At 26.0% G+C, this 16,320-nt stretch overlaps 2 pseudogenes; one reads left to right on the top strand and one right to left on the bottom strand.

The window, feature by feature from the left end:
* Nucleotides 1-4,560: 4,560 nt before the first annotated feature.
* Nucleotides 4,561-8,115, bottom strand: LOC138935263 (NADH-ubiquinone oxidoreductase chain 5-like; annotated as a pseudogene).
* Nucleotides 8,116-9,112: 997 nt separating this feature from the next.
* Nucleotides 9,113-15,929, top strand: LOC138935261 (uncharacterized; annotated as a pseudogene).
* Nucleotides 15,930-16,320: the final 391 nt, after the last annotated feature.

The following is a 16,320-nucleotide window of genomic DNA, read 5'->3' as shown; positions in this document are numbered from 1 at the left end:
TATTAATATTATTAAATCTATAATATATATATACATATATATATATATATATATATAACATATATAATATAATTTATCTATAATAATATTAATGAATCTATAATAAACTTCGATTCAAATTTTGGTAAAGGAAAAATCGTCTTAGAATTGTATCAGGAATACGTCATTTTACGGACGGAAGATTGTTCTGAAACACCCTGTATATAAAATTCTGAAACTTTTTTCAGCAAAAGATCAAATGAATTTTGAGTGGAAAAATTATGTGCACCTCGGGTTACGGAATTATTAACTAATATTCCAGATAGCGAGGGTACTAAACAGTTTCTTATTTTAATTCAACATATACTCAATTTTTTTTTAAATAAAAAGTTAAAAATAGAAGAACGCATATATTCTATGTGGCATGCAACATCTTTTTTAAAATTATAGAGAAGATAGTTCGAGGAACTAATCATACCTTGATTACGTAGCAGTTAGCCATGTGAAAAAATTTTCAGACGAATAAGGTCCATAACATCTACTTTCTCAATAGTAGTTAATTTTAATTTATTGAGCATTTTGAGACGTTTAAATCGACTGCAAATTTTAAACGAAATAAGTAGTGACTTAAGTAAGTTTAATTTATACTGTCAATTTTAATTAAATCGCATAAATGTTTATCAAAGTTTAATTTACTTTAGTAATGGATCTTCTTATTTTAAGGAAGTACATTTCAATTTCTACAAGAAGAAAATAATCAATTAGGAATTTCTTCTGATACTTCAATTTTAAAATCTTATGAAACTCCATCTATAGAAAAAATTTTACATATTTTGGACACCGCTAAAAATGCATTGAATATCGCAATAAAATTAAAAATGGATATGACTGAAGAAAAAATAAAGGAAAGTTTTGAAATCATTAATATTCGACATTTAACTGAAGAGGAAAGTGAAGAAAAAGAGGAAAATGACAATGACATTATAAAACAACAAAATAATGAAGAAGCTGCTAATGAAGATTTTGAAGAAGATTTAGAAAATCTGCAAAATGATATTTTAATATTTAAAACTCAAACAAAATTAAATTTAAGAGATTATACGGCTAACTGCACAGAAAATAATAAAAGTTTATTTTTAGATGAAAATATTAATTTAAAAAATGTTATAAGGAAATCTTTACTTTGTTGGCTGTATCAAAATAAAAATAGGTTGTTTAGTGACAGATTATATCAAGTTCGTGGTATGAAAGTTGCAAGTACAAATAAATCAAATGAAGAATTGAAAATAGAATGTGAAAAATATTACTGTGTTTATCATGATACAGGATGGTACATAGGAAGGGTATTACGCGTAGAACAAAATACATGTAAAATTAAATTTTTATGTGCCAATTTAGATGAACTTAAACGGCCAAAGAAAGATGATATTCAAGAAGTCGATAAGAAATTTATAATGTACATTCCAATATCTTTAAATGGTATAAATCCTTTTATAATTAACAAAGATGTACATACAGAAATCCCCAAAAAGTTCAAAAAATTAAAGAATGATTAGTTATTATTTTATTTTATTCATTATATTTTTATGAAAATTTTAAATTTTAGTTTTAATATAATAGATAGTAATGTACCAAATTTTTATTTTCACGTATTATATTATTTATTACATTATCTGTTATGTAAAATAAAAAGAATAAAAGATTTATTTTGTTACTTTACCTGATCTCATTGATATACTTTTTTACCAAACTATGTATAGTGTATAAATAAAGAAAATAAATATAATTTTTGAAAACATGTTTTAAAAAAATATACCGAAATACTAGCAATATAAAAAAAAAATAATACAATAGAAATACTTTTTAATACTGCGGCAGTACTGGCAATACTAACAATAAAATAAAAATACTAAGAATAAATCATTATATCATAACATAATAAAAATGAATTAAAACCGTCTTGACATAAAATTAATTCAAAACACACAGAGAAAGATACAGCCTACGTGGAATTACTTTTATGTCAAAACATAATTTTAATTTATTTTTATTATGCCATAAGATAATATTAATGTATTTTTGTTATATTGTAACATAATTGCAAGAATATAAATTGTAAGCCATCATAATAATTCAGTGAATTAAAATTATATCTACGACATAATAAAAATTCACGAATTAAAATTATATATGTACATAATAAAAATTTGGGAATTAAAATTATGCACATAATTTTAATTTCCAAGAAATTTTCCATAACAAAATAAATCCAAGATTAATATTTTGTCTAGACATAATTCAAATTCTGCATTTTCAATTATAGCTTAATAATAATTCTATAAATAAGTATGTCTAGATATAATACTAATTTCTTATCTTTGAGTATCAATTTAATTTGGTAGAATTTTTTTGATGGTATTAAATAGCAAAACAGCGTGCCATATCCGTTCCCGTCCGTGGGTGGTAACGAACTCCGTCAATGATCTAAGTCACAACTAATTTCCGCGATACTTTGTTTATTAATTTTGTTTTTCTTTCATTCGCGATAAAATTCTCGCAAAATATCTTTTATCATATACACTTATGTTATTTTACAATATATTGCTCTAACTAATGTAAAGTCAAATTATCAATCCATATGAATCGGATTATAAAAAATTAAAATTTAATGTATATATGTAAAAGTAAATTATTAATGATTATATAATCATTTAAAAAATTTATAATCATACACGCAATTAATGATCATTAGTATGTATATCAAATAAATTAGTTTAAATCTATGTATTATAAAAGTATTATAAAATATTTTCTATTTATTTTAAAGTGAAATATTAATCTAATCTAATAATCTAGTAATCCATTCATCTATTTTGAGATAACGGAAGTAACTAGTAAGTCTACAGTCTATTTAAAATTCAAAATCTACAATCAACTCATTACAAAACCGTTACCTCGTAATAAAATATAATTCACTCACCATCCGATGAGTTGACTGCATTGAGATCTATATCTACTTCGTAGATCTATACCAAACAAATACAATACATAATCAATAATCGAAATTATAGCGACACTTGCAATAATTATATAATTGTTGTGAAATTATTATTGTACTCTTTGATTTTACATACCAAGCGTACGATAATAAACAGAAATATATTTAAATAATTTTATAAATTTTGAGATTCAGAACAATTAATTAATAAATAATAAATTCTCACCTCTGCGTTGCTCCGCCGGCGCCCGATGATTCTCCCAGACCTTCTTTTCCTCTCAGTTCTAGATCGTTAGCTCTATATGCATATTGTATCCTCGATTAACCGATTTATCGAATAAACTGCAAACAAATACTATTGATATTCTCGCATAAAAGATATTTTTTATAATATTTTGTATACATATTTGGTAATTTTCGATAAAACATTATTTATAAATCCAACACAAATTAACCTCAGAAGTGTTAATCGGATATTTTAAACTTCTGGTATTTTATCGTGAACTTATACTTGATTCTTATATTTGATACGAATGCCGTTATTCTTTCCTAAAATTCTTATTAATATATTATTGTAGCTACATAAATTTGTTTATATTTATTATAGATTTTCGTTATGTTATAATGTTTTGCTGCAGGAAAGGGATAACATGTACTTATGTATAATTGACTGATTGTGAACCAAATTGTATTAATAGAATTTCATACAATGGCAAAAAAATTGTTAAAACGCAGAAGTGCAGCGCATATTGACAAAGTACCATATAGGACATAAAATAAAATCTAAAAGCACATAAAATAAAGAGTAAGTAAAACAATCAGCCAAATGCTTAAATTTCTTTTTGTTCGACATATCTCTTGTAGTTGCATGTTTCTTATAATTCAATGTATCTCTTGCTGTCTATGTCTCATAATCTACGATACATCAATACAAAACGCTTTTGCTACGGATGTGAAATAATTTTTGCTAGCTAGGTCTTTGAGATCACATTGAATCTAAATATTGACAGTCACATTTATGAATTGGTTTAAAAGTATATAAAAAATACAAATATATATTTGTATACCAATGTAGGAATGTGAATATAAATATTTAGATTTAATGTGATTCCAAAAGGCTCGTAACATACCATTTCATATATGTTCCCCTCTCGTTCATTCTATATCTATATTACACTAATGTGTAATACAATAATATATCAAAGACATATCGATCTAACCGGTAAGATCACATACAAACGCGCGTGACTATTTTCTTTAATTATTATTAATACATAAATTACAATAAAAATAAACATAAAAATTTTATAATAATTTACATTTAATCTAATTCCCTTAATTACTCTTAAAACTAAATTTTTTCTTGTAAATGTAATCCACTTTTTATCTATTTCATATATATTATTACCTAAATTAAAAAATGGTTTATAAATTTATATAAATATTATATATAATTTAAAAATCATATAGATCTAAAAAAAACCTATAAAAATATAAACTTTTAAAATTTTTTAGATATATAAAATTTCCTAAAATAATCTCTAATAATAATATAAAAATTGTTAATAATTTAATATTAATTTTTAACAACATAAAATAATTATCAAAAAAAATAATCATGTTAATATTGAACTTCTAATTAAACTTAATCTTATTAAAATAATTATAGAAAATTTTATTAACTTTTTTTCTTTATATTAATAAAACCTATACCTTCTATTATTTTCATCAAAATAAATATAATAAAATAATCGAAAAGAATATGAAACAGTCAAAGAAATTGATAAAACTATTATAAATAATAAAAATATATTAATATTTATTAAATAAATTGATTCTATAATTAAATCTTTAGAGTAAAATCCTGCTATAAATGGAAATCTTATCAAAACTAATCTTGAAATATAAAAACTTACTATAGTAAAAGAAATATATTTATTTATATTCCCACAAAATCGAATATCCTGATTATCATTTATTAAATGAATTATAATTCCAGCACATATAAATAACAATGATTTAAAGATTGCATGAGTTAACAAATGATAGAATGATAAATAATTTAATCCCAATCTTAAAATTATTATTATTAAACCCAATTGACTTAAAGTAGGCAATGCAATAATTTTTTTAAAATCATTCTCAGAATTTGCCATTAATCCAGATATAAATATAGTAAAAATTGATACACACAACAAAATTTTATCTATTATTTTATTAATCAAAATTTTATTAACTCGAATTATTAAATAAACACCTACTGTTACTAATGTTGAAGAATGAACCAAGGCAGATACTGGTGTGGGAGCTGCTATCGCCATAGGTAATCAGACAGAAAAAGGAATCTGTGCTCTTTTAGTAATCGAGGTTAAAAATAGCATTAACTTATTAGACCTTTATATAAAATAAATATTCATCTCCCATAAATATATATTAATCTAATAGATATTAATAAACCAATATCTCCAATTCGATTACATAAAACAGTTACTAACCCAGAATTATAAGACATATATAATTTTAATAAAAAATTACTAAACTACATGAAATAAGACCTAGCCCATCTCACCCAAATAAAATCCTAATTAAATTTGAACTAATAATTATTATAATTATTGATAAAATAAACAAAATTACTAATTTAATAAATCGATCAATATAAATTTCTCTCCCTATATAAATTATACTATATAACATAATTATTGAAGATATTAATATAACTATCCTAATAAATAAACATGATAATCAAATAATAAATAAAATTCTATATTAATTGAATTAAAATTAAATAATAATCACTTCATTATAATTCCTAAATCTATATAATAATAATAAAGTCTTAAAAAAATAAATAAAATAAATATCATAAATATAACAAATGAATAAATGAATAAATTATTTATTTAAGATAAAAAAATTTCTTCAATTCCACAAATTAATGTTTTATAAATAAACTACTTAAACTTCTTAAAAATTAATATAATAAACATAAATTTAAAATTAATAAAACTAATGGTTTAATATGAATTAATAAAATTATATAATCTTTTAAATAAATATTTATAAATTTCTCCTCTATATAAACATTACCATGAAGAATATATGAATATAAATATAAAGAATAAGCACTTCTCTAAAAAAACAAATAATTATTAAGTAAACTATCATATATAAATCTCATCCAATTAAAATTCTAATTATATAAATCTCTCTAATAAAATTTAAAGAAAATCGAAAAGAAAAATTAGCTGAACATAAAAAAAATCATCAAATTCTTAATGAAGGCATTACATTTAATATCCCTTTATTAAAAAATATTAATCGCCTATGTGAACGTTCATAATATAAATTTACTATAAAAAATAATCCTGATGAACATAATCCATAAGAAATTATTAAAATATATGATCTTATAAATCCTATCTTTATTAACGTTAATATTGAACATATTAATATATTTATATGAACAACTGACGAATAAGCAATAAGTCGTTTTATATCAATCTGAATTAAACAAATTAATCTCACTAATAATCTTCTTATAACTCCTACTCTAATAATTAAATAATTAAATTTGTTTATACTCATTGCAGATTTTTGTTGTTACAGCGTTGCAAGAAACGAATGATTTTGTACTGAACCGAATCATACTTAACAGTCAGGATTTCATACAGTAAGATGTTTTTATTTATATAATATGGCAAATTCAAATAAATTAAAGTATAGTAAAAGTTTTACGCATAAAAGCATATCGCAAAAGAAAAGGCAAATATTATTTCTAAGATCGAAAGAGAAAAAAATGTAGTGAAAAATCTTATAATTTGGCAGTAAAATGCGATTCTGAAAAATCAGAATTAATGTCTGAGCCCAATAATTTTGCAGATGAAAAAAATTATCTTAATTATTCAAAAGTATCGCATGCAAATATAGAGAAAGAATCAGAATTAGCTGTTGACTCAGATGTAGAATCAGCTATTAACTCATAATAGATCAATCATCAATATTTATTTACTTCTGCTTTACGTAATGTTTTTGTCATACATAATATTATACATGTACAAGGTGATGCTATTTTACGTATTTTGAGATCACATCATATCGTATTTACCACGTTTAACTAAAACTTTTCTGCAAACACCAAAAAATTCAAATTATAATATTATACCATTAGGTTCAGGTCAATACGTTCATATCGGTTTCGAAACAACTCTTCAAAATAGATTGATATACATACCTGTAAATCAATTACCTACTGAAATAATTATAGATATAAGCACAGATGGTGCAATATTGAATGAATCTAGACAATTTTGGCCAATACAATATAGAATAAAAAATATAAATAGTAAACCTATTATAGCTGGAGTTTATATAGGAAAATTGAAACCATGTGATCCTCATAAATTTATGGAACGATTTGTTAATGATGTTCTACAAGTGATACAAAATGGTGGAGTATCTATTCATGATAGAAAAATTCCTTTATGTGATCCTCATAAATTTATGGAACGATTTGTTAATGATGTTCTACAAGTGATACAAAATGGTGGAGTATCTATTCATGATAGAAAAATTCCTTTACGCATTAGATGCTTTATTGCAGATGCACCAGCAAGAGCATTAATTTTAAATCATAGAGGTCACATGTCTTCAAATTCATGTTCTAAATGCAAAGTTGAAGGGTTTAGAGCATCTAATAGAATGGTATTTAATGAGTTTGATTCACCATTACGAACTGATTTTGAATATAAAATGTGTATAGATATAGAACATCATAATGATGAAAGTCCATTATCTGTACTTCCAATGGGATTAGTTTCAAATGTTCCTTTTGAATACATGCATTTGGTTTTGCTTGGGGTGACTAAAAAATTGATTATTGCATAGCTTGAAGGAAAGTATGCCGTGTCAAAATTGTCTGGTAGACAAATAAACATAATTTCAACAAGATTGATTTCTTCTAGCGTTTATTGTCCACGTGAATTTTCTCGTCGGTGTAGAGATATTGTAGAATATAAAACCTATAAGGCTACTGAATTTCGTACATTTTTAATATACACAGGATCTTCTGTATTATGTAACGTGGTGACACAGAATGTTTATATACATTTTTTATTGTTATCCTGTGGTATCCGCATTCTTATGTCCGATATTTAATCTGATGAAGATATCTTATTTGCAAAAAAAGCATTACGAAAATTTGTAATTCTTAGCGAAAATTTGTACGGAATAGAATTTATGTCATATAATTTGCACGGTTTATTTCATCTTGCCAACGATGTAAAACTTTTAGGGAAGTTAGATTCATTTTCCGCATTCGATTTTGAGAATTATATGCCAGAATTTCGGAATTCCGGAATCTTTCATTGCAACAGTTTGTTTGAAGATTACACGAGTTAAACTTATGTACTGTATCCTTAAAATCGAATAATTCTGACGGTATAGTACGTGCATATTATATTCATAAAAGTGGTCCTCTTTTACGTAATATCCCTTCGACATGTACTCAATTCAAATTATTAAAAGTAAGTCACATTACATATGGATGTAATGAACGTGACAATTGTTGTTTCTTAAAAAGTGGAATTATATGCATTATAGAAAACATTGTTCAAATCTCAACAAAATATTATTTTATTCTTAAAAGATTTAAGGAAGTTAACAATTTTTATGATTATGTAATTGAATCAAAATCAATGGGAGTGTTTGAGTGTTTTAATTTATCTGAACGATTTATTATTACTTTATCGGATGTATATACTAAATGTTTTAGAATTCCAAAATGGTCTGGAATTATTGGTGAAGAAGATACTATTATTCAAAATGTATGGGTAATAACTACAATGTTTCCAGACATATTAAACTGATATGCTATGATTTACTATTTTGTTTAAATTTGAATAATTAAATAGTGTATATAATATAATATAATAGTATATATAATTAAATAGTGACGTGTATATAACATATAACATTTATAATGTTAATAAATGTTATATAATATATATACATAACATTTTTTTTGATTATTAAAATTTATATAACATTAATATTCTTAACTAATATTTATCTAACTTAATATTCTTTATAATATTGAAAATAATTGTATTAATTTTTTATTCTATTTAGTATAATATGTCTAACGTTAAAAATACAATTAATTGTATAAATAAGCATAAATATAAGATAAAAGAATCGAAAATGACTTCAAAAGGAAGACATATAATAAAACCTAAGAAATTGCTTACAACTTCATCTGATGAAAAACGGAAAACGAAAAAAAGAATTATAAAACGCAAATGTACAGATATGTGTGAAGAACTGTACGATCTTCAGTCAAGTGCAGCACACCCCAATATCTTAAGAGATATTACTTTTCCAAACAACATGCATAAATCAAAAATACAACGTGTTACATCGGAAATATCACACGATGCAAATCACGTTTTATCTCGTAGCATCAGCATGGATACTAGTCTATCACCCAATAATCACAAACAATCAGTTACATATGATACCAGTCATGCATTGTCAAGAAATCTCACTGAAGATTTAAACATGTCATCCAATGATCACAATTTAAAGCTTCCAGTCAAATATGATAAAAGTCATTCATTATCAAGAATATTTACTGGGCAAGACTTGAGTATATCTTACAATAATGAGAATTCTAAATTATTAAGTAAAAATAATGAAACGGTTGAGCCATCTGGAAGTATCAATGGATTGCAGAAAAATATATATCATAATAATGATGCAACAAGGATTAAGACTTTACCAACTATGTTAGAAAATTTGTTTGTAACATCATCAAATAGAACGAAATCAACTAATAATATCTCAAACATCCCTGAAAAGGAGAATTGTCAATCCATATCTGATTCTGGTGTTAACGATAATGGAAATACTAAAAACAATAAGCACAATGAATACACATCTATTTCATTAGATGTTGAACAAATACCAATTGTCTTTCACAACGACTTACAGGAATCTGGTAATATTAGAGTTTTATTTGAATTGCAATTTTTATTAAAGTTTTATTTGGATTAGAGTTTTAATGAAAATTTTTTAACGTATAAATAAGGTCTACAAAATTAATCATGATTAACTATTTTGGAAAAGTTGATTAAAAAACGTATATATAATGTATATCTATATGAAACTATTACTATAAACGTAGTTTATATAAAATTAATTTAAAATTATACATTACATTTTTTTAAATTTATTTAATAAGTTATTTCTTCAAAAATGTGCAATAGCGAAAAAGCAAAAATAAAATGATTAATAACTTGATTTGTTTGTAGATTGTCGCAGAGCAAAATCATCTAATGACACGATCCAATGCGAAATTATTAAACTTCTGAGGTATGTAAATAATACTAATCTTTTAGTTTCCTTTTAATTTATAAATATTGATTAAAATCAAGTGACATATGCGGTAGCATTGTCAAATACAGACAGAGGCACAAATATTTTGATACATGTACAAGTTGTACTATTTTAACTGAATTTTAGTAATTATTAATTTGGCACACCGTTGAATTTAAAAAAAAAAATATATATATATATATAATAATGAATATTATAAATATTATAAATATAATATATTATGAATATAACATTATATTTGTAATGTAATATTATGAATATAAAATATACAATAATAAACTTATACTAATAAAAAATGTCTATAAGAAATTTATAACATTCAGGTATTATAATACGTTATTTTTATTTTATTATATATGTACAATTATATATTTTCTATGTTATAGTCAAGTAGTTGAGCAAAATTCTATAATATTATCTGATATAAAAGTTTATAAGATATAAAAGAACATCATACATTGACGATGCGAAACAATTTATATAAAAGACCAGATGGTTTTCCCTTGAAAACGGTAAAAGAATTTAAGGAACTAGAAACCGATACAGATCGTCTGCAAGAATTGGTATTTGATATGCATTTTTCCAACGACATATCTTATAATAGACTTCATGATGGACATAATAATGGATCAAGCATTCCATCCAACAAGTAAAGTCGGAATTAACAGTTATGAAGAAAGAGGGTGATGTCCGTTTAGACACGTTCGATTGGACAATAATCTTTGATTGGCCAATCATGCTGCTTACCTAAGCATCAGTCGATGTCAGTGGTTTTTGTCCAATTGCTCATGTCGAAAAATGCGCATCCCAGAAAGATAGTTGTTTTTTAAGTCTTGCCATCTCATTCTATCTTATAATAGGAAGATGTCACTATATTCGCTGTTTCAATAGTCCTATTATAGGTAAGGCTACACAATTAAATGCTAAAATACAGATATCTCTGAATTGACATCTTATAAGATAAAATGAGATAGAGTTGTAAAGCAATTCTATAAAGACTTCTAAAGGAATTATCTGTCACAGTAAACTGTCAACTTCCAGCATTATATGCTGCTGTACTAAGGTATACAAATGCTTGATCTATATATATTATTGATTTTTTTGCAAAAAACAGATAATTATAAACTAATTATGAAAATTTGTTACAGCTAACATATCTTCAATTTGTTGGCGGCATAAAGTTGAGAGAAGCTCTCAGTCATTTCCAAAAAGAAACAATGACAGATGAACTAACATGTAAATTTACTTATTGGGGTCGAACAAAAGAATCGTTAGCATTTTACAATACACAGATTGCAAAAGTGTTTTTTTATACGTATTTTCCGTTTTATGAAAGCATAATATACGCTACATATGTTAAAATATGAATATTTTGATTCTTTAAATATCAATAATGTGAAAATATTATTATATGTTTTAGATGCAGCTAAAAGATATCCACATTTTAAAGGGCCCGAAACTAGGGCGGAATTTAAATTAGAAATAATGGAAGTTTTTCGTGCGGCAAAACAACGACAGTATTTGAGAAGTACCAAAGATAAAAGAACAGCAGAAACGGAAGAAATGTGTTCTGAAGACGCTGTTTCCAATGATCATTTTGATACTGATGGCATTTTTGAAACGGAAGATCCTGATGCGTCCGATGAAAGTGATATATATATATATATGTATATATGTCATATACACACACACTCATGTTTACATTTATGTGTAACGTCCAATATATAATAAGAACTTTACATTTAGTATTAAATATTTACATGCGTTATTACATTTTTAATCATAAATATTAATTTTTGTTTATGCGTTATTACATTTTTAACCATAAATATTAATTTTTGTTTATGCGACCTTCGTAAAGAGAAAATTAGTCTTCAAATGTATATCAATAGTATATATATATATATATATATATATATCAGATATATAGATCAGATCATATTCATCAGATATACATATATACAATATATAAAGACTGCGCGCTTCCATACGAGTCAATGAGTCAGCATCAGTAAGAGAGGAAGCAAATAGGTTATATGGTATGCTCTGTTACACAATCTTCAGTGTGACGAAGAGAACATCTCTCTTGAACATCACCTCTCCCTCCTCTCTTGCTGATGCTGTCACGCTGACTTGCGTACGGAAGCGCGCAGTCTATTATATGCTGTGTTCAATATAAATATATATTATCCAGTATATGTGCGTATATCATATATAATGTATGCATGTCGAATGTACATTTGTAATAAATATATTAGAATAAATTATTATAAATGTAACAACATTATAATAAATGTAACTTTTTGTCAATTATATTTATTGAATTTTATTTATTTTCTAATCCTAATCTAATCTTGATCTAATTCTAACCTAAATGTCCCAAAAATATTATCATTAATAAAAATATATTAATAAAAATTAATTAAATACATTAATAAAAATATATTAATAAAAATGAACTCATAGACCGCAATAAATACAAACATATATTGTTGTCATTTTCTAAACTTCATATAACGTACAATATGCAGTATCAGCTTGAACATCATTTATGTATTCATTGTGTCATTCTTATGTTAAATTTTATAGATATCATAACATGTTTGCGTTCTGAGCAGCATATGAGCCCGTATCTGTTTCTATTTTTGTCATCATGTTTGTAAGAAATATGAGTACAATATGAACTCAGAATGCATATATTTTGCTATCTGGGTAATTTTGTCAATTTTAAAGATATTTGGAATCCGCTTTCGCCATGTATTTTAGAATCGTTTGTAGTTGTTTGTAATAATTTTGCTTTTGTTTGTAGTTTAAAAGTTACGACGTAATTGCAATAAATAAATAATGTTATTTTGTCAATTTTAAAGATATCTCAAATCCGCTTTTGCCATGTTTTAGAATCATCTGTAATTGTTTGTAGTGATTTTGCTTTCGGTTGTAGTTGAATAGTTTAAATGTTATGTTATTTTTTTATCGCAAATACATTGTAACTTTTAAACTATTCAGCTACAAACGAAAGCAAAATCACTACAAACAACTACAAACGATTCTAAAACACATGGCGAAAGCGGATTTGAAATATCTTTAAAATTGACAAAATTACGTTATTTATTTATTGCAAATACGTCGTAACTTTTAAACTATTCAACTACAAACGAAAGAAAAATCACTACAAACAACTACAAACGAGTCTAAAACATATGGCGAAAGTGGATTTGAGATATCTTAAAGTCGGGTGATAGCCATTTTTTTTTAAATTTTTCATTTATTTATGGCTCGAACTACAAACGAAAATATTTTTACTGCAAACAACTACAAACGAAATACTGTCATTTTTTGTATTGAAAATTATTTATTTAATAAAAGTGGGATGCCAACTTCACATACGTAGTTTTTTATGCGAATGTATTCCGAATGTTCTAAAACATTAAAAAATCATATTCATCAAAAATGTCTGTATGTATGTATGTATGTACGCGATTTGTTGTGCAACCGCCAACTTCCGCAACTTTTGAGATATCTAGTTAAACTTTGAGATTCTAGTTAAATTTTTTTACATGGATAGATTATTAAAAGTTGGTTAGTATAGAATTTTTAGTGAGAATCGGTGAAGGGATCCATTATTTATAAAATTTTGAATTTTTTAAGAAATGTTTGTACACGTAACTTTCGCAAATTTTGAAATATCGATATTAGATATTTTATATTAGTCTCTATCTTTAGATATAGAGGAGAATTTTAGTTCACTTACCTCTGAAGAGAAAGACGACGAGGAAGATGTTTGGTACAGGGCGAAAGCTCTACCTAAGAGGCTTCTTGGTAGGCATCTCCGTCGGCCGCTTCCTCATCGCTATGAGCCTCTACTTAGTCCTGGGAGTTGAAATTATTAAACCTAAAAAACAAATTATTAATTATTATATATACATAATCAAAAATATATCGAAAAATAATAATTAATTGTCAAATAAAATAGTTGAAACTAATATAAACATATATATTTATCTCTTGCGATACCTTTATTGATTATTACTTCTCCAAGTTCTTAAAAATGGAAAAAGTCGTGATATTCCCCGAATTATTCAGATGCGCTCAGAATTGAGCGAGAAACAATATGTAACGCAAATCCGTAGATTCGCTGGAGGAATAGGAGATGAGAGATTACTCATGTGAGCGTAATTTTAAAGAATGTTTATTAGAAAACACCGGGAGCGAGCGATGACACGTATCCCGCACTTAGATCGGAAATTTTCTGAATGTCCTCCGATGACCTGCCTTTCTCCGCGTTTCGGAAATCTTGAAGGGTTTCTTGCGAGAAGCCCACGCGAGAACGAAAATCTTGTGCGCGAACGCCGGATGATTTTTAGCGCGAGGCAGAAGACTTCACTAAAAAACAAAGCGATTAAACGATTTAACTATCAAGAATTGATCGCCGCGATAATATGATGCGATCGTGAGTGAGACACTTCGATTTTAAATTGAAGAGAAAGCGAATTTGATTATGAGTGGCGCGACTCGACACGAGAATAAGACACAAGAAAAAACACGAGAAATTATGATCGACCAGCTCGAATCGTTGTCGTAGGCAGACTGACTAACGCCCGGTAAGACTTGCGATTGACCAAATTCCATAATAGGTTATTTTCGGCATCGAAGAATTTCGAGAATCTAGGTGTTTGTCATAGTTTTTCATTGTAAGGCTCACGCGATCACGCGCCGATCGTCTGATCGCGACGATGTTTATCCTCGCTCGTATTTTGATTTTGGCTCTTACCGTTCAGATTTGTCGGTTGAATTTACCGTTTAAATTTATCGACTAAATTTAACGGTTCAATCTTCAACAATATACAATGAGTTTATATAGTTTGACAATATTTTTATAATAATGAACCATCCCAGACAGCACACAATATTTATGATAAATATTCATAAATATTTTTTACTATTTATTTTTTAAAATATCATATAAATATTTTATGCATATTTCGTTGCGCAAAAAAAAACAAACTATTCGAGAACTAGAAAATATTAAGTTTCAATCAATACAAAAAGCTATGACTAAATTAGAAGATGAAACCTCTAATCTAAAGAAACGGTTAATAATTTTCTTTTAACAAATGACAATAATGAGAATTAAGAAGAACTATCAAATGTCCAAGAAGTACATAACAAATACTTTCATGAACATGCAATGGATTTTGATACAGAGTATCAATACAGTGATAGTGATGTACATACTGAAATAGATGCATCTAGTATTGACGGTAATATTAATTTACATAACAAAGATATGGAAAATCCAGAAAAATTGCTTGCCAAACAATTTAAATAAAAAATAAAAAATTAGGCTAAAGAGTTTAGAGTATTCCATAATTGCTTAAAAGGATTGTTAGCTATTTTAAATGAACATACAGAAATAGATTTTCCTAAAGATCTTCGCACGCTTTTAAGAACACTAAGAACAACGCATATAGAAAATATGGGACGTGGACAATACTGTCACATAGGATTGACAAAAGCTGTCGAAGAAATAATTAAGAAACGACGGAAAACTAGTTAAGAAATTACCGATGTAAAACTATATATAAATATTGATAGTGCACCTATAGGAAATTCTACCGAAAGGGGCTTTTGGCCGATATTATGTATTGATACAGAATTATGTCAAGTTAAAGTGATAGGAGTTTATTATGGCACAAGCAAGCCTGAAAATGTTAATGACTTCTTAAGAACTTTTATTGACAAAGCGATAACTGTTGTAACAAACGGTTACCAATTTGATAGCCAAATAATCAGAATAACAATTAGTGCATTTATATGCAATTCGCCGGCGAAAGCTTTCATTTTAAATGTTAAGTATCATGGTGGTTACAACAGTTGCACTAAACGCACTATTGAAGGGGATTATACAGGGTGGCCCCGAACGTTCCAGCCAGACTTTGAGATCTTAA

The sequence above is a fragment of the Polyergus mexicanus genome, unplaced genomic scaffold (genome assembly GCF_030449975.1).
Source record: "Polyergus mexicanus isolate NDT 795.1 unplaced genomic scaffold, iyPolMexi1.0 SCAF_8, whole genome shotgun sequence".
NCBI lineage: Eukaryota > Metazoa > Arthropoda > Insecta > Hymenoptera > Formicidae > Polyergus > Polyergus mexicanus.
This window is presented reverse-complemented; position numbering and strand designations above follow the sequence as displayed.